Source organism: Hemiscyllium ocellatum, chromosome 1, assembly GCF_020745735.1.
Source record: "Hemiscyllium ocellatum isolate sHemOce1 chromosome 1, sHemOce1.pat.X.cur, whole genome shotgun sequence".
Taxonomy (NCBI): Eukaryota; Metazoa; Chordata; class Chondrichthyes; order Orectolobiformes; family Hemiscylliidae; genus Hemiscyllium; species Hemiscyllium ocellatum.
Window position 1 is genome coordinate 99,308,598 of NC_083401.1, and position 20,735 is coordinate 99,329,332.

The following is a 20,735-nucleotide window of genomic DNA, read 5'->3' on the forward strand; positions in this document are numbered from 1 at the left end:
TCTTCCCTGGCTAAATTATAACTCTCAAGCGTGCTAACTGAGTGATCACATCTCATTCTAATATAAGATTTCTTTTCCTCTTGACAAGAGGTTCAACTTCCTTAGTAAACCACAGCTCCTGCACTCGACAACTTCCTCCCTGCCTGACTGGTACATAATTATCAAAGACCCACAATAGATAGAGATAGATCAGGCTCTTGTCTCATGAGAGGATCACGGGTCACAGGGAGAAAGCTGGAGAATGGGATTGAGAAACATATCCATCAAGATCGAATGATGGAGCAGATTTGATGGTCTAGACGTTCAAATTCTGCTCCTATATCTTTTAATCTTGTGGAAGCAGTAGGTTTCTGTATTTGCTCCGTTCAGATGGTCCTTTACTTTGATAGGAATAACTATCCTCGTAAGTCAGAATTGCCAAGAAAGAAATGGATAAGTGAAATTATCGCTATTGGTGACACATAATTTGTTTAGATTCATAAGCAATAGGAACAGCATTATGTCATAAGATGCCTCAAGCGTACTCAACTATTCAACTGGTTTTGGGTTGATTTACATTAAACCACTTTTAGATCTTATTTCTATATCTGCTTAGTATTTGTTTTCGTGTCCAAAATCCTTCACCCACCATCTTGAATGTACTCAATGATGAAGAGCACATAGCTCTTTGAAATGTAATGTTTATAAGATTCGTAACCCTCTGAATGCTGTCAGTTCTCTACATAATTCTGAGTGGTCAACCTCTTAATATGGGGGTGGGGCAAGGGGGCTGAGAGATAAATGGGAGGGGTTTAGGCTGGGGGGAAGTTAGCTTGGAAGACAATAGGTAGATGAAGATGGAGGTGAAGGTTATATATTGGAGTGGAAGGTGGAGCGGATAATTGGGAAGGAAGTTGGATAGGTAGGACAGTTCAAGAGAGTGGTGCCGAGTTAGAGGGTTGGATTTGGAATAAGGTGGGGAGAAGAGTAATGAGGAAACTGGTGAAATTGACATTGATGCCATGTCGTTGGAGGATCCCAAGGCAGAAGATGAGGCATTCCTCCTCCAGACGTCAGTTGGCTACAATTTGGTGGTGGGGAGGCTGACGTCACTCATGATACCATAACCACACCCACTCCAGAGACAGTTTCCGCCCCCACGCCCACCTCCAACCCTACACCAGGACCTAGTGCCCAGCCTTGCTATGTTTTTAGCATCTCTCCAGCCGTCCCCTCAGTGAGGACGAATGATCAGTTCTCAGCAAAGACCTCACCTTCATCCCACTCTGCTCCCAGATGCACAAATTCAATACACGTTGCTGCATTGAATTTTTCTTCTGTTGCCTCCACCTCCGTGCTTACTGTTTCCATCAGGACTCTCACACACCCCCCACTACGTCTTCGTCTACCTCCAATACATTCCGTCCACTTGGACACGCAGTGCAGGCCTGTTACCCACCCTTGAATTCTTCATGTCCAACTGCCGCTATAACATTGACCACCTCAACCTGTCCACCCCTTTCACCCACTCCAATCGCTCACCCTCCACTCCCTCCGCTCCAACCTCAACCTCACCATCAAACCAGTGGAGAAGGAGGGACTCAATGGTAGTTCGACGCACTGAACTGTACACCATTGAAGTCAAGCGGCAATTCATGGACACCTCCTCCTACTGCCCTCTCAACCATGACCTCACCTCCCATCACCAAACTATCATTTTCCAGACCACCCACAACCTCATCACCTCAGGGGATCTCCCATCCACAGTCTCTAACCTCATAGTCCCGGAACCCCACACCACCCAGTTGTCTTCCCCAAAATTCACAAACCTGACTGCCCCCTCGGTCGACCCATCATCTATGCCTGCTCCTGCTCCACCGAACGTATCTTTGCATACCTTGACACCGTCCTCACCCTTGGTCAGGAACTCCCCACGTACATTTGGAACAGCATCCATGCCCTTCAACTCCTCCAAGACTTTTGGTTGTCTGACCCTGAACGCATCATCTTCACCATGGACATCCAGACTCTATACATGTCCATCTGCCTTGACAAAGGCCCCCAAGCCCTCCATTTCTTACCTTCCTGCTGACCAGCCAGCACCCCTCCACTGACACACTCAATCAATTGGCTGAACTGGTCCTCACCTTGAACAACTTCTCCTTTGATTTCTCCCACTTCCTCCAGACCAAAGGGGTAGCCATGGGCACCCACATGGGCCCCAGCTATGCCTGTCTCTTCATCGGGTATATGAAACAGTCTATCTTCTGCAGTTACACCGACACCATTCCCAAACTTTTCCTCCGCTACATCGATGACTGTATCAGCACCACTGTTTGCTCCCATGAAGTGGTTAAACAGTTCACGAAAACCTTCCACCCTGACCTCAAATCTTCCTGGACGATCTCAAGCACCTCCCTTCCCTTCCTGGATCTCTCCATCTCCATTTCCAGTGACTGACTCAACACAAAAACTACTTCAAATCCACCGACTCCCAACGCTACCTCGATTACACCCCCCCCCATTTCTCCCCTCACACAAGCACTATCCCTTACTCCCAATTCCTCCATCTCTGCTGCATCTGCTCCCAGGAGGAGCAATTCCATGCCAGAACGTCCTAGATGTCCTTCTACTTCAAGGAGCACAATTTCCCTCCCCCGTGGTCAACAATGTCCTCCAGCGCATCTCCTTCACTTCCTGCACCTCCACCTTTGAACCCCACCCCTCCAAACGCAACAAGAACAAAACCCACACCCCCTCCCCAGTCCTCACCTTCCACCCACCCAACTCTGGATACAATGCATCATCCTCCACCATTTCTGCCATGTACAAACAGACCCTACCACCAGTAATATATTTTCCTACCCACCTCTATCAGCATTCCACAGAGACTATTCCCCCTATGACTCCCTCGTTAGGACCACCATCCTATCAACCCACCCTCTACGCCTGACACCTTTCCTTGCCACAGCAAGTGGTGTAAAACCTGTGCCCACACCTCCCCCCCTCACTTCCATCCGAGGCCCTAAATGATCCTTCCACATCTGGCAGAGATTTTCCTGCACATCCAAACACCTCTTCTACTGTGTCCATTGTTCCCGATGTTGCCCCTTCTACATTGGGGAGACAGGATGCCAACTTGTGAAATGGTTCAGGGAACATCTCCAGGACGCATGCACACAACAACCACACTACCCTGTGGCTGGCCACTTCAACTCCCCCTCCCACTCTGCCAAGGACATGCAAGTCCTGGGCATCCTCCACCACCAAAGCCAAGCCACCCGATGCCTAGAGGAGGAATGCCTCATCTTCCACTTTGGGAACCTCCAACCACACAGCATCAATGTCAATTTCACCACTTTCCTTACGTCCCCTCCCCCATCCTTATCCTAGATCCACCCCTTCAACTCAGCGCTGTGGTCTTAAACTGTCCTACCTGTCCATTTTCCTTCCCACCTATCTGCTCCACCCCCCCCCCCCCCCACTCCTTCCCACCTATCCATCATCCCCCACCTTCATCTACCTATCGCATTCCCAGCTACCTCACCACTAGCCCCATCCCCTCCCTTTTATCACCCTGCCCCCTTGGGCACCTGCCCCAACATTCCTGATGAAGAGCTTACACCCAAAGTGTTAATTCTCCTGCTCCTTGGATGCTGCCTGACCTGCTATGCTTTTCCAGCACCACACTCTTTGACTCTAAACTCCAGCATCTGCAGTCCTTACTTTCTCCATATCCTCTGGAGTTTAGAAAAGTCAGAGGTGACATGACTGAAATGTATAAGATCCTGACAGGACTTGACTGTATGGATGCTGATAGAATGTTTCCTCTTGTGGGAAAATCAGTGTCAGTTTGATGGGCAAAAACGCAGGCTGCGCTTCTACTTGAAATACAGTGAGGAGAAAAGGCATTAATCATTTGTTTGTAACATGCAGCTACACTTTATTACCAATCATATCATTGACCATGTGAAATGCATGTAGACCGAAAGAACATGAGAGACGTTCAAGGGAACTGTGGGGCACTGAACTGAGGCCCTCTACATTGGGGCCCTCTGTTTGGGCCGAACGGTGGCTCAGTGGTTAGCACTGCTGCCTCACAGCGCCAGGGACCCAGGTTCGATTCCCACCTCGGGCAACTGTCTGTGTGGAGTTTGCACATTCTCCTCATGTTTATGTGGGTTTCCTCCGGGTGCTCTGGTTTCCTCCCACAATCTAAAGATGTGCAGGCTAGGTGAATTGGCCATGCTAAATTGCCCATTGTGTTAGACGCATTAGTGAGGGGTTAAATATAGGGTAGAGGAATAGGGTAGAAGAGTGGGTTACTCTTCGGAGGGTCCATGTGGACTTATTGGGCCGAAGGGCTTGTTTCCATACTGTAGGGAATCTAATCTAACCTACACCCACACTGAGAGAGTAATGATAGAGGTGACAGCATACATTGGGAGTTGCCATGGTTGATTTGGGGCTGAGACGGGAATAGTTCAGAGTGCATGGAACAATTCTAAGAGACTGTTCTGTGTTTTTCACTCAGCTGGAACAGCACCTCGATCAAGTAGGTGACCATCCCAAAGAACCTTGAGAAGTTGATACATGGCCCTCATTGATGGGGTGCTGCATGTTTCAGTATGTGGATGACTGTGTGCAACTGCAGGGTTTGCCAGAACTGAGCCAAGATCTCATTCTGTTCCTTACGTTCCCAACATCAGCTCCTGCAGGTGCTACGGGTGCAACCAGGGGAGGGATGTTGCTCACAGTGACTGCCTTACTAAGAAGGTGAAGGCCAATGGAAGAGGAGCACCTCCCCCCTCCCCCCCCCTCTGCCGCTGGGAGAAGCAGCACCCATCTCACAGAATCCTGACAGTGTGGGAGCAGGTTGATTAGCCCATAGAGTCTTCATCAACCCTCCGAAGAGCCTCCCACCCAGATCCAACCCTCTACCCTATCCCTGTAACCCTGCATTTCTTATGGCTAACCCACTTGGCCTGCACATCCCAGGAAGTTATGGGCAATTTAGCATGGCCAATCCACCTAAATCGGTACATTGTTGGACGGCAGGAGGAAACCCACTCAGACATGGGGATAATGTGCAAACTCCACAGTGACAGTTATCAGAGGGTGGAAATGATTTGTGAGGCACAGTGCTAACTGTTGGAAAAGAATATACAAAAGAGTTGCCATAATAAGCACAGGGAGTGATTGCAGCTGAAGTATCAGGGCCACAGGAGAGCAGAGTTCTTCACTGTTGGACCCATAACCATGAGATGAAAGAGGCACAGTGTGAAAGAAGGCTTCATATGTCCGAAGACACTGTGACAGAATGGTACAAGCTGCTGGATTGGTGCCTGAGACCCACAGAAGAGATATGAGTGTGAGGGGATATTCTATCCAATGGTTGTGCAGGTGGCATGGACTAAAGATTGGCTAGCTAACAGGAAACAGAACCAGACCTAAATGGGTTAATACTTGCTGGCAAATATTGCCCGATGTGCCACAGTGATCAGGGCTTTGACTTTTAACAATGTATAATCGTGGCTTTGATGAAGGGATTTTGTTAAATTTGCTGATGGTGCATAAATAAGTTGGAAACTTGTGAAGTGGACCTGAGGATGATATATAGGATAAGTGATTGGGCGAAAATTTGCTAATTATGGACAAGGTGATACTGCCGATTTTAGCTGGAAGAACAAAACCGAAGCAATAACATAAATGGTGACAGATTGCCGAAATCTGAGATACACAGAGGTTAGTGTGACCTCCTACATAAATCTCAAATGGTTATTATGGAGGTGCAGTCCGTAATTAGGTAAGCTAATACAATATTATAATTTATTGCAAAAAAATTGAATATAAAAGTAGGAAGGTATGTTTCCATTGTACAGGGCATTGGTAAGACTACATCTGGAGTACTGTGAACAATATTTAAAGAAGGATGTAAATACATTAAAAGCAGTGAGAATCTTGATAGACTGTGGGTCAGTTAGTTTAGTTGATTGGATGGCTGGTTTGTGATGCAGAGTATCACTGATAGTGTTCCCACTCTGGCTACAGTCACCTTGAAGACCCTGACTTCTCAACCACATATCTTGCGAGAATCATACTGGCATTCCAATTAGACTTGCCACCAGTTGAGTCACTCTCTAATGGATGAATTATCCTTTAGGACTATTGTTATTTTAGATGGAATGGCCAGCTGTCCTACAAGAAAAGATTGGACAGGCCAGACTTGCTGCCTACTGAAGTTTAGAAGAGTAAGTGGCAACTGAATTGAAGTGTGTAAGGTCTATACAGAATGGATGTGGAAAGGATGCTTTTTATTGTGAGGGAATCTAGAAGTAGGGGGTCACTGTTTAAAAATAAGGGGCCACCCTTTATGACAGTGACGAGGATTTTATTTTTCCTCTGAGCTTTTTAAGTCTGTGGTAGCTGACTTGCGTCTTTGAATATTTTTAAAGCAGATATAGATAGATTCTTGCTTAGCAAGGGGACAAAAGGTCACTGAGGTTCAGTGAGAATCGAAGTAGAATCAGATCAGTCAAGATTTTACTGAATGGGGAGCAGGCTGGAGGGACTACATGGCCTAAAGCTGCTCCTGTTTTGCATGTTTCTGTGCAGTGAATGGGGTAGTAACTGTGTAGTTAGGCTGTTCCAGCCCTGTGCATATGCAGTGGAAAAATATTACCTGTGTTCTTACCAGTATATTGAAGTTGGTTATAGGATTTTTATGTGTAGAGGTGTCTGCCAGTCATTTTGGAAACAATATCTTGCCGTTAACTTATCCCTTTTATCTTGTGCTATTTTAAATGCAATGTTATAGGATCTTAACGGGGACCTGAATGGCAGGGACTATAGCAAGAAATCTGGGTGAATCATGTGAGATATTTAGTGGGGACTTCCTCGGTCTCAGGAATAACAACTTGCCACATTTCCAACTAAGTTCAAATGTCAGTACAAGGCATTTGCTAATGAGTTGCGGAAGTCCTAATAGCAGGGAGAATCACTTCATATCGCTCTCATTAACACCATATCTCACCTCAATAATATGCATCTTCCAAATCGACCATGTGCCAGAAAGCAACTAGAAGGCATGAATTCCCAAGATGAAAGTCTTGAGCGAGTATCTGATGACTTGCTCACTTCGAGATCAGCACAAACATCTGAGGACACCTTTCTGTGCAGCGGCTGCATGAACACCTTTGCCTATAGGTGCTGACATCCAATCCACCCTAGCCTCTCTGAACCATCATGGCACATCTCCAATCCACGCATTGTTCCCTTCTACACCATAATGGTGCTTTTCAGGCACACTGCTATTTATCATTGCAATGCTTCTGCTAAGAGGTTTGGATTAGATCAGGCTGCTCACATGTTCTCTTAGCCCTTATTCACTGAGTGCCTACTTGGATGCTCACAGTGTCCCTGCCTTGCCTCGCCTTGCCTTGCCTTGCCTTTTTGCAGTTTGCCCTGGCAACCAGAACTTAAAGACTCACTGTATTTCTATCTTGATATCTTTTAGGGTAGACACAAAGCCAGACAGCATGTCAAGGTTGGCAGTGGTCATTGATTAAGGGGGTTGGCATCTCATACCTGCACTGAGCCAGAAACGTAAGTGGTAGATACACTTCCATGTGTGTTCAACCCTATTGCGATGTCTTAGAGTCCAAGGAGGGTAGGCAGTAAAGTCCAAGAGGGCACCCGACTGCCAGGAGCCCTGACACAGTAAGTCAAGTGCACTCACGGTCCACTCAGAGCTGTCACACTCAGGCGTTCCATAGTTCTGCTGTCTAAGCGTCAGCAAAGGTCAGCCCTGTGGGTCAAGTGCAACCAATTTGGGAGGGGGGTCAAGTCTTCAGTTGTGGATGGGAAGCAGATGAAGATAATTATGCTGATTGAAGTCAGATTACTGGGATGGAGAGTGGATTCCAGATGTGAAGCGGGCAGCTCAGTATGTGAGGGGTAGATACACTGGAGCATCAGAGGGAAAGCGGTCATGTGGGCAGAGGGCATTGATAGTGAGCAGGGGACATAGTGCACTCTCACACCTGGTATGACTATCTGATATGTCTGTGATGAGGATGGAAGGAGGGTGAAGTAGGTGGATGCTGCCTGATTTAGAAAGCTTGGGAAAGGAGTTAGGAAGGTGTGTACAGGATTGAGGGAGGGCTACAAGAAATACATCTTTATGCTGGATGTTTCAACACTAAGACTGAAGGCCACAGCCACAGAGTGACAGGACAATCCTTTAGGATTAAGACGAGGAGGAATTTTTTCGCTCAGAAGGTGGTGAATCTGTGAATATGTGAAACTCAACTTCTGCAGAAAACTGTGGAGGCCACATCATTGAGTGTAATTATATCAGAGATAAATAGGTTTTTTTTTAAATAAGGGTTTAGATGGGTTATGGGGATAAGTCAGGAGAATGGATTGAGAAACATATCAGCCATGATCAAATGGTAGAGCAGACTCAATGGGCTGAATGGCCTAATTCTTCTCCTATATCTTATGATTTTATGCTCTATATGGAGAGGCAGAGTCTGAAAATTACTATCCAAAGTGCACTGTTATTGTTGTCCATCATTCTGTAAATTACAAATGTGAACTGAAGCTAAAAATGGCTGCAAATACATCTGGACTGGGTGAAGTAAGTGCTTCATTCTTTGTGGTAAGGGCTTAGATTTTGAGCAAACTGAACCCCTTCAAAGGGCAACATCATTACACATACATTCAGATACTGCAGCTGAAAGAAACATGCAAGCTATACCTTCCTTGTGACCCTTTGACATTCACCTACATTGCGCAAAGCCTTGACCCAAGCACCCTCAACCATATCATGGGAGATTATGAATTGACCCTATTACTGCCTGAGCTGCAATGGCAATGCTTGACTGCCTTGAAAGTTGGAGCATTGTTGTCAAGGCAGCAGTCACCTGCCATTTACCCTTTGCCAGCTGTTGGTTCAGGAACTTGTACTTCACACCCTCAACCTTCAGACAACATTTAGGCATAAGGATAAGTGGGTTCATTGTCAGAATGTTGTATCACTACCTACACAGACACCTTTGTACACAGCTCACTGTGAAAAGTGAACTTCTGATTGCAAAACCTATTTACAATGATGCCACTAATATACCCTCAGAAGATCTTCTTTTTCTCTTGGTTACCATATCTCCTAGAGTCCATAGGTCTAAGCTATGGATGTTAATCAGCAAGCCTGAGACCTTATAAGTCTGAACAAGCCACCAGTACCTTCTGCAAATGAGTCAAAGTATCTGAAAATGGATGATCAAGGAATAGCAAGTCCTGAAAACCCAAAAGGACTACCTTAGCAAACTCAGTGAACAGGAACCATTGAACTGCCTTCCCAGTCTTTGCCTCCATCCATCACATCCATGTGTTTTTTTCTGTCTGTATGTATGAATAGGGGCTCTAAAAGATCAAGGAGGTCATCTTTGTGTTGAACCCCAGGATATGAGAGAGATGCTAAATGAATATTTCACATCAAATTTTATCGTGGAGAAAGAAATGGAGTCTAAAGAATGCAGAGAAATAAACTTTGATGTTTTAAAACAGTTCACATTACAGAAGAAGTTCAGGAGGTCTTAGAGAATATAAAGGTGGATAAATCTCCAGGACCTGATCTCATGTATTCCAAAACATTGTGGGAAGTAAGATGGGTAATTATGGGACCCCTTGCTGAAATATTTCCATCATCTATAACTATGGGTGAAGAGCCTGATGACTGGGGGGTGGATGTGTGGCTAACATTGTTTAAGAAAGGTTGTAAGGAGAAACTGGGGAATTATAGACCTGTGAATCTGACTTTGGCTGTGGGTAGGCTGTTGGATGTGATTAAAGAAGATAGGATTTATGGACAGTTACAGAGGTAAAAATTAGGGATAGTTAGTTTGTTTTTGTGCGAGGAAAATTGTGTCTCACAAACTTGATTGAATTTTTTTGAGGAAGTTACCAAAAAGATTGATAATGGCAGAGCAGTAGACGCTGTTTATTTGCATTTAAGTAAAGCTTTTGATAAGGTACTGCATGGTAGACTAATTAGCAAAGTTAGGTCATATGGGATTCAGGGTGAGCTCACCAATTGGATACAGAATTGGCTTAATGGCAGGTCACAGAGAGTAATGGTGGAGGTTGCTTTTCAGACTGGAGGTCTGTCACCAGAGGTGTTCCACAGGGATCGATTCTGGGTCCTCATTTGTTTGTCAATTATATAAATAATTTGGATGAGTTTGCGGATGGCACCAAAATCAGTGGCATTATAGACAAGGAAGAAGGTTTTCTAAGATTACAAAGGAATCTTCATCAAACGGGTCAATTAGCTGAACAATGGCAATCTGGATAAATGCGAGGTATTGCATTTTGGTACAAGAAGTAAGGTAGAGCTTATACATTTAATAGCAGGGCCTAGGGTAGTGTTGTAGGGACCTCAGGATACAGGGACATAATTCTTTGAAGTTTGCATCACATATAGACTGGATGGTTAAAAAGGTGTATAGCACGCTTGCCTTCATTGCTCAGTCCTTTCAGTATAGGAGTTGGGAAGTTTTGTTGAGATTGTACAGGACATTGGTGAGCCCTGTTCTGGAATACTGTCTCCTGTTCTGGTCACCTAGTTATATAAAGGGTATTATTAAGTTGGAAAGGTTCAGAAGAGATTTACCAGGATGTTGCCAGGTATGAAAGGTTCAAGGTATAAAGAAAGGGTGCATAGACTGGGACTTTTTTCAATGAAGTGTAGGAGGTTGAAAAGCTACTGTCTAGAAGTTTATAAAATAAAGATGGGTATAGGTAGAGTTGTTTTCTCCCTAGGATGGGGGACTTCAAGACTAGGGACAAACTTTTAAAGTGAGAGGAGATAAATTTAAAGAAGACATGAGAGGCAAATTGTTTCTATAGAGAGTGGTTTGCATGTGCAAAACACTTCCTAAGGAAGTGGTGAATGTGGGTATAACTATAATGCTTAAAAGACATTTGGACAAGTACATGAATAGGAAAGGTTCAAACAGAGCACAAAAAAACCAAGAACATTACAACACAGGAACAGGCCCTTTGGCTCTCCAAGCCTGTGCCAACACATTTTGCCCTTCCGTAATAAAACTGTCCTTGGATAGATATGGGCTGGGAGCAGGCAGTTGAGACTAGTTTAGTTTGGGATTATGTTCAACATGGACTGGTTGGACTGAAGGGTCTGTTTCTGTGTTCTATGGCTCTACAACAGTAATTCGATGAGAGTTTATAAGGGGCTAGGGTTTTAATCAATGGAGTTATATGTCAATGGTTCATAATTGTTTATCTAAGTGTGTTTGTAATAAATGTTAATTCTTGTTAATTGCTTTCTGTCAGCCTCTGAAAATGTCTTGAAGGTCCAGCCTTCTGAAGACGAATCATACTGAATTTGAAACACTAACTGCGCAGACACTGCTAGACCTGCTGATTTTCTCAAGTATTCTCTTGTTGCTTGTTTCAGATTTCCAGCATTCACTAAAGAAAAGATTTACCAGGCACCACACTACCTTATTATGAATACAGGTTGTTTTATAATAATAAGATTTAATTTTTAGAAAGTTTGAAAATTAAAGGTGTGCAAAGGGACGGTAGGCATCTGACACTATGACACTATCCTTAGTCAAAAGGATTCTGCTAGTTGATCGATACATCATTTTATTTTTTATTCATTTGCAGGATGAGGGTGTCGTTGGCTAGTCTAGAATTTATTGCCCATCCTTACGTGCCCAGGGCAGATAAAAATTGACCACATTGCTGTGGGTGTGAAGCCACATTTCGGCCAGACCAGATAAGGATAGCAGTTTCCTTCCCTAAAGGGCATTAGTGAACCAGATTTTTTTTCCTACAATGGATTCATGGTCATCATTAGACTCTTAATTCTAGGTTTTATTGAATTCAAATGCCACCTTCCGTGATTGCAGGATTTGAACCCAGGTTCCCAAAAACATTTATGTGGGTCTCTGGGATGTCAGCCCAACAATAATACCACTAGGCTGTCACCTCCCCACAATCTACCTGTCCCTAGAAATAGCATTATAGGCCTCCCAAGCAAAGTGCTCTCTTATTAATCTATTGTTCGTGGATAAGATGAGAACAGTTATGGACCACTGCTGGAACCCCATTGTCATTAGTACAGTCAGGGCATGAAGGGCAATGAGTCAGAGTGAGAGTTGCTTATCCAAGACTTAATCACTTACACCTGTAGTTGGCATGCCAGGGTTCTGACCAGAGATGATGGACTCAGGTTTAGAACTATGGGCAGCAAGAGGAGTTTCTAGTTTGGGAGACTTGTTTGAAGGGAAGGTTATGATGTCTTTTGAGCAACTGAGCTGCAAATATGGGTTATCCAGCAGAGACCTTTTCCAATTTTTTCAGGTTAGGGATTTCATCCAGAAGCAGACTACGCTTCTCACTGAGCCCTATAAGCCTGATACAGAGAGGTTGTTGCTACGTTCCACATGCACCCTTTCGGTTAGTGCCCTCTATCGCCTGCTGGGTAGCAGGGCCTGGCAGGATATTAACCGGTTATGTGAGCAAGAGCTAGGAGTGGAGATCTCTTCTGAAACATGGGAGAACATATGGGAGAATACTTGAAAGATCTCTATCTGTAATAGGACATGCGCTACGCAGTTAAACGTTCTGCACAGGGCTCATCTGACACCAGACCATCTGGCGAAGTTTAAAAAAGGGGCATCTTCAGTGTGCCCCAAATGTAAAATAAGTGTAGGTACTCTGACCCATTGCTCCTGGACATGTCACAGGCTCCGTGTTTATTGGAGTGCCATGGTGGGAGAGATCGGGACGGTATTGAGGACTGAAGTCAAAGTAGACCCAATATCTCTCCTCTTAGGTCTACCCGATTTACCATTTTTAGATGGGCAGGGGAAGAAACTATTTGATATTCTTGCATACTGTGCACAGAAGAACATTCTGATGAACTGGGTGTCTGAGAACCCCCCGGGCTTGCTGGGATGGCAGAAATTAATTATGGAGCGCATTCCCTTGGACTTTTTTACAAACATGATGCACCATATAACAGACAATTTTTATAAGACATGGCAACCCTACTTGAGTTATTTGGAAACAAATTTGTCAGTTGTCTTAACTAGGGCATTCGTTTAACCAGGATGGTTAGATTTGTCAAGCCCTGGGCCCTGGAGGGAGGTCTCCTGAGTTAATACAGGTATATATACAATGCTCCTGTTCCTCTGTTTGGGAGCTTTGTGCTGAGCATAGCTGTGTTTCATTGGACCCAAAACATTGACTCTGATTTCTCGTAACAGATGTTGCTGAGATTTTGTAAAAATTTCTGTTCTTGTTTCAGATTTCGGGTATCCACAATTCTCTCGGTCTTCTGTTTAATGCAAAATGGGTGTTACCAGGTAGAAATTTAATCTTTGAAATGTTCGTTCATTGGATCTGAGCATTACTGGCAAAGCCAGCATTTATTGCTCTCCCTAATTGCCTTGGAAAAGGTGGTGGGAAGCTGCCTCTATAAAACGCTGCAGTCATGAGGGTGTAGGGACACCCAGAGTGCTGTCAGGGAGTGAGTTCCAGGATTTTGATCCAGTGAAACTGAAGGAAGAGTGATATATTTCCAAGTCAGGATGATGAGCAACTTAGAGAGGAACTTGCGAGTGGGTTTTTCCCATATATCTCCTGGCTTTGTTCTTCTATACAGAAGTGGCCATAGGTTTAGTGATTTATGTAAATATTGAGTAAGATGATTTGGTTAATTTATACAGAGCATTTTGTAGACGGTACACACTTCTGCTACAGTACTCTGTGGTGAAGGGATTGAATGCTTGTGGTTGTGGTGACAATCAAGTAGACTGCTTTGTCCTGGATGGTGCCAAGGTTCTTGGGCGTTGTTGGAGCAGTGCTCATCAAAACCCCTAGTTTCTGACCTGCTGTTGTAGTCATTGTATTTATTAGGATGATCCACTTAAGGATTTTAAAATTAATTCACTGAGTACATCACTGGCAAGGTCAGCATTTTCTGTCCAGAGGGCAATGAATAGGGAACCACATTGCTGTGGATCTGGAGTAATATGTGGTCCAGGCCAGGTAAGGGTGGCAGTTTCCTTCCCCAAAAAGTGGTAGTGAACCAGAGTGGGTTTTTCCAACAATCAGCAATGGTTTCATGGTCATCATTAGACTCTTAATTCTAGATTTATTTTATTATTAAATTTAAATTCCATCATCTGCTATAGTGTGATTTGAACCTGATTCAGCAGACCATTTCCTGGGTCCCTGGATTAACAGCCTAGTGATAAGGCCTCTAGACCATCACCTCCCCAATGCTCTGCTCTCTTATCTCCACAATGTTGTTAATGGGGGATTCAGCAATGGTAATGCCATTAAATGCCAAGGAGGTGTGGTTAGCTTCCATGTTGTTGCAAATGGGGATTGCCTGGTATGAATATTACTCTTGCTTATCATCCCAAGCCTGGATATTGCCCAGGTCTTGGTGTACATGGGCACAAATTGTTTCAATATCTAAGAATTCATTAATGATGCTGAACATTGTGCAATCATCAGCGAGCATCCCCACTTCTGACTTTATGATGGAGGGAAAGTTATTGATCAAACAGCTGAAAATTATTGAGTCTAAGACACTATCCTGAGGGACATTGGACTCTGGTACTGCAGTAGCAGTAATCCTACCTCAGAGCCAGGAGGCCTGGGTTCAAGTCCCATCTGTTTCAGAGATGTGTAATGCATAAGAAAATATTGATCCTGAGGAACTGTCAAAGGCAGTTACTCCCACCTCATCTTTGGAGTTCAGCTCTTTTGTCCAAGTTCAGACCAACACTGCATTGAGATCAGGTGCCAAATGGCCTTTGTGGAAGCCACACACTATCAGTGAATTGTATACCCTTCTCCGAGCTTTTCTGCAAACTGATATTGTTCTCTATTATCTTCTGAGGCTGTCCCCTCTCCTCCACAGCCCAAAATGGCAGCCTTACCAGACCAACCAGCTTGACAGTTGAATTGAACACAAATAAATTCCAGCAGCAAACATTTCTCTTCAAGTTCAAAATTAAATTTTCGAAAACAGAAACAAGCTAAGAAAAACAGAGAATTGGGGCTTTTGAGCCTTATAACAAGTATGATATAGTTAAAATTATTCTCAGCTGATGAGCTTATAAAGTACAAAGGCAAAACTAAGACTTTGTTGCAGACACCATTCACCCGGTTTGTTCCAGTAAGCAGTATCACAAGCACTTCTCCTGGATGATTCATACTTGGCACCCACATTAATCCTGCAAGTCTGTTCAAGACAGACATGATTTGGAGGTGCAGGTGTTGGACTGTGGTGTACAAAGTTAAAAATCACACAACACCAGGTTATAGTCCAACAGGTTTATTTGGAATCACTAACTTTCAGAGCATTGCTCCTTCATCAGGTGGTTTTGGAGTATAAGGTCGTTCGACACAGAATTTATAGCAAACGTTTATAGTGTGATGCAACTGCAAATATATATTGAAAAAGACATGGATTGTTTGTTAAGGCTCTCATCTTTTAGAATGACCATGTTGGTTTCAGTTTCTTCATACGTAAATCCCAGAACCCTCTCCAAAATTACATTCTCGAAAGGTGCCATGTCAGCTCAGAAACCAAAATGGTCATTTTAAAAGATGAGAGACTTAACAAATAATCCAGGTCTTTTTCAATTGTTTCACCACGTAAACTTCTGCTATAAATTCTGTGTCTTATGACCATATACTCCACAACCATCTGATGAAGGAGCAGTGCTCTGAAAGCTAGTGTTTCCAAAAGAACCCGTTGGACTATAAACTAGACAGACACTCAGTGTTAATGTTATTTCTACAGAAAATGGAATTTACCAAGGTGAGCTGTCCCTGGGTCCATGCTGATCTTTGTATGGAGGATTTCTCTCCTTCTGTGATGACAGTGAATAGATGTGGTCTGGAGCCATATGATTGTGACAATGGCCTATTCCATTTCTTATTAGAATACATGATGGTGGTTAAGGTTAGGTTTAGCCTGGTTTTTGTGCTGACATGACATCCAGTCCTTTTCAACAGTTTCAGTCCCAATGGGTGGCAGTGTGATTGTAATTCAATTTGAATGGTATATAAACTGGTTGAAAGTCTGTATTGTTGGAGTGGTGTGCTATCACCACTGCAAATAAAGAATGTCTCAAGTGTTGATCTGAAGACTCGGTGTTGTGTGTTTATTTCGATTACTCCACCACATAGATTGATCAATAGCCTCAATGGCAATCCAGTCACAAACCTCAGAGTAATAGATGGCTGAAAGCTCCTTCCGTTTATCACATGAACTACTAGGCAGATATACCATGTTGCTAGTCAAATACTGGAGCTGACTCATGTTAAAAAAAGTTCAACATCAAATGTGCTTCTAAATTTGAACATATTTGTAGTGATTGGGAACAGATGGATCCCATTGACTATTAGTTCTTTGATTGGGGTTGTTAACCTGGACCAATGAGATAAACTAGCGAATATAACCAGGAGATTAGAACCTCCTCAGTTGAGGACTGAAGAGCTGGTTGGCCACAGTCAGTGTACTAGTAAATAAAGAATGACTTGGTGATGGGATCTAGCCTCTGTGTAGTTACTTCAGTGGTGATGGAAGAAAATAGGATGTGCCTGGAGGACATTCACTTGCAACTGTGACCTTGAAGATAGAGTAAGCATTTCTAGCAGTATATCTTTATTTGGGAAGCTTGACTTATTTGACCCTGCTGTTGAAGACAGGGTCCAGTAAAGAATGTGAAAGCAACAAGGGGATGAGGTGAGATGGTGGTGATTCTGTAGAACTGCTGTGGACAGCTCTTTTTAACAACCAGGGCATGCTGGTGTTTTTTTTTTGCCATCCCTGGCTAATTTGTGGTGGAATTATTAGTTTAAAACCTTACAGAACACTTGTTAATACTTGGGAGTGGGAAGGATGCCAAAGGGAAAGGCAGTGAGCAACCAGCAGCAGGGAGGACACTCCCCTGCAGCACCTACCACACCAGAAACTGCAGCAGCAGCCTCTCCTGAACCCTTGGGGACCTGACAGACTCCCTCTGCCACTGGCTGTGGTGATGGAGAAACTTGCCTTGAAAGTTGGGGCTGTGATTGGGGAGATTTGTGCCCAGGTCCAGCCTATTGTGTCCATCCTGCAAAAGCATGAGTGGGAGATTCAGGGTCTCTGGGAGCAGCTGGAGGGTCAAACTAAGGCTTCAGAAGCTGCGATGGAATCATTATCCAGTCAGATCCAAGTGCAGGAGTGAGGTGTGGGCCTTGCAAGACAATATCTATTACCTCAAATCTAGGTCAGAGGATAAATCTCTGAATTATCAGGCTCCTGGAAGGTAAGCAGCCAGTCAGCTTCTTTGAAAGCTTGCTGCTGAAGATTTTGTGGCTTCACATTGAGTTCAGTGGGCTGCAGATTGAAAGGGCTTATTGGGTTACTGTGCACAGGGAAGGTGTAGTGCCCCCACCTGGTCCTAGTGCACTCCACTCCCAAAAGGACAAGCCAAAAGTGATAGCCTCTCAATTACTGGGAAATGATCTGCAGGCACTTTTGTAAAAGGGGTCAAAAATCATGTTTTTCCAGAATTTCTCAGCAGCTTTAATTTGAAAGAGGAAGTCCTTTGAAGTTAGAGGCTGAGGAACCTGGGCATCCAGTACTCCATGAGATATCCTGCAGTGCAGTATTTCAACCACCAGGACTCTGTTTATACATTCCACTCAGTGGAGAAAGCTAAACTTTGTAGACACTTTAAAATAGATGGAGTGGCCTAAAGAATACAGTTAATGTTTATTCTCTTTTCCTTCCCTTTTTTTTTATTATTCCTTTTGTTCTCCTTAATTCCTTTTGGAAAAGGGAAAAAAAACTTGGAATATGTTCTTTCTTAAACTTGATTTCCTTACACATGATAAAAACATTTTTGGAATTTTTGCTCTGAATTGTATTGGTCTAAAGGTTACGAGGATGGGAGGGCTAAAATGGAGACTCTTTAGAACCTGGACCTCCAGGGGTAACCTTGGAACAGGCCCCTCTCCTAAATGCCCCCTTGACAGTTCAGGAAATACAGGAGGCAGCTAGGCAACTTCAGAATGGGGAAAGCACCCGGCCCTGATGGTCTCCCGGGTGAGGTTTATAGGGATTCTGTCAAGGCCGATGTTGGAGATGCACAATCGCTCTGATAGGCATTCATGCCTATTGCCATCTTTGAGAGAAGCTAATATTTTCTTAATTCTTAAGGGGAAGGTTCCTGAGGATTGTGCCTCATACAGGCCCATCTCCTCTATTAAATTCAGATTTCAAGATTCTGTCAAACCCTGGCACTGATTAGAAACGGTGTTGCCCCACATTGTTAAAGAGGACCAGACAGGCTTTTTAAGGGGCCGTAGGTCCTCTAATATTAGATGGTTGCTGAATGTGGTCCAAGTTGGTCAGCAATGATCGATTCAGGGCTTGGTGCATTCCTCAAATGCAGAGAAAGCAGTTGACTGGGTGGAATGGTTGTATCTATGTCTTAGAAAAGTTGGGGTTTTTGCTAGGTGGGTGAAGGTTTTATATTGCCACCCTCTGGCCATGGTCATCACCAACAGGGTGACGTCTGGGAATTTTAGGATTGGAAGGGATAGTCGGTAAGGCTGCCCCCTCACTGTTTGCATTGGTGATAGAGCCGCTGGCAGAGGCCACTCTTCAGAATGTCCACAACTGCTCTGGAAGTGGGATCAGGGGGACACAAGCATGCACTGTATGCAGATTATGTCCTTCTGTTTTTATCGAACCCAATGACCTCCATACCACATTGTATCAAATGTCTCAGTTCATTTGGGGCTATTTCAGGATATAAGATAAACTTTGCAAAATTGGAGGCTATGCCTTTGGGGAGCCTTAGGGCCATCTTCAACTTCTGGCATATCCTTAAGTTCCCTTTAAGTGGTCACAGGCAGGGTTCCAGTACCTCGGCATTTTTATTACCCCCAGTTTGAGCTGCTATTTCAGACTAACTTTGCACACTTGCTTGACAATGTTAGGTGAGATCTCCAGAGATGGGAGGCTCTTCCAACTTCATGGCTGGGCTGAATATCTCTCGTTAAGATGAATGTTCTTCCTCATTTGCTTTATCCCATGTGTATGCTCACTATAATGTTTCCTAGGTCAATGCTGCAAAAGCTTATGGGATGGCTTGGTTCCTTTGTCTGGCATCGTGGGTGGTCCCTCATCAAACTTACCAAGTTGCAGTTGCCTCAAGGAGGGGGTGAAGTTGCTTTCCCAGACATCAGGAGGTATCAGTTTAGCTCCCTGCTGTCCTTTGTCTGCGATTGAATAGGTAATGATCCAAACTCTCTGGCTGGATATAAAGGCCTTCCAGGCAAAGTGCCCTCTTAACTCCTCATGGAGAAAATGAGGACAGTTATGGACCACTGCTGGAACCCCATTGTCATTAGTACAGTCAGGGCTTGGAGGGCGATGTCAGTGAGGGTTGTTTATCCAAGACTTCACCACTTGCACCTATAGTTGGCATGCCAGGGTTCCAACCAAGGATGATGGACTCAGGGTTCAAACGATGGGCAGCAAGAGGATTTCTAGTTTGGGAGACTTGTTTGAGAGGGAAGTTAGATGTCTTTTAAGCAACTGAGCCACAAATACGGGTTGCCCAGCGGAGATCTTTTCTGTTTTATTTTCCAGTTTTCTGGAAGAAATTCCTAGGCTTCTCTCTAAGCCCTATAAGCCTGATACAGGGAGGTTATGTTCCACAAGCACTGTTTTGGTTAGTGTCCTCTATCACCTCCTGGGTGGCAGGGCCTGACAGGATATTAATCAGTTATGAGCAAGAGCTAGGAGTGGAGATTTCTTCTGAAACATGGGAGAATAATCAAAAGATCTCCACCTGCAATAGGACATGCACTACGCATTTAAGTTCTGCACAGGGTTCATCTGGCACCAGACCATCTGGTGACATTTTTAAAATGTGGCATCTTCAGTGTCCCAAATGTAAAGTAAGTGTAGGTGCTCTTACCCATTGCTTCTGGACATGCCACAGAATCTGTTTATTGGAGCACAGTGGTGGGAGAAATAGGGAGGGTATTGAGGACTGAAGTCAAATTAGACCTGATATCTCCTCTTAGGTCTACCCAATTTACCATCTTTAGATGGGCATAGGAAGAAACAATTTAATATTCTTGTATACTGTGCATGGAAGAATATTCTGATGAACTGGGTGGTCTGAGAACCTGCTGGGCTGGTAGAAATTATGAAGCACATTCCATTGACTGACTCTTTTACAAACCTGGCACACCACACAACAGAACATCTTTATAAGACATGGCAGCCCTACTTGAGCTATTTGGATATAGATTTCAGTTATCTTAACTAGGATGTTTGTTTAACCAGGATGGTTAGGTTTGTCGAGCCTTGTGCCCTGGAGGGAGTCTCCTGAGTTAATCTGGGTACATATACAATGCTCCCATTCCTTTGTTTGGGAGTTTTGTGCTGAGCATAGCTGTTCTGTATTTGTTTTTTCTTTTTTTTGTTTTGATCTATTAGTTATTTACTTGGTGTTGCTTTCAACAGTTCGGGTTTTTGTATTATAGTGTAGTTAGTAGACTGTAGTTGTGTTGTAATTTTTATTATACTGATATTATTGCATTTTTCAAAGTTTGTAAAGTTAAAAAAAATTGTTAATAAACACTTACCAAAAAAGCAACAAAAAGTTCTTCTGACTGCATGTGGACCT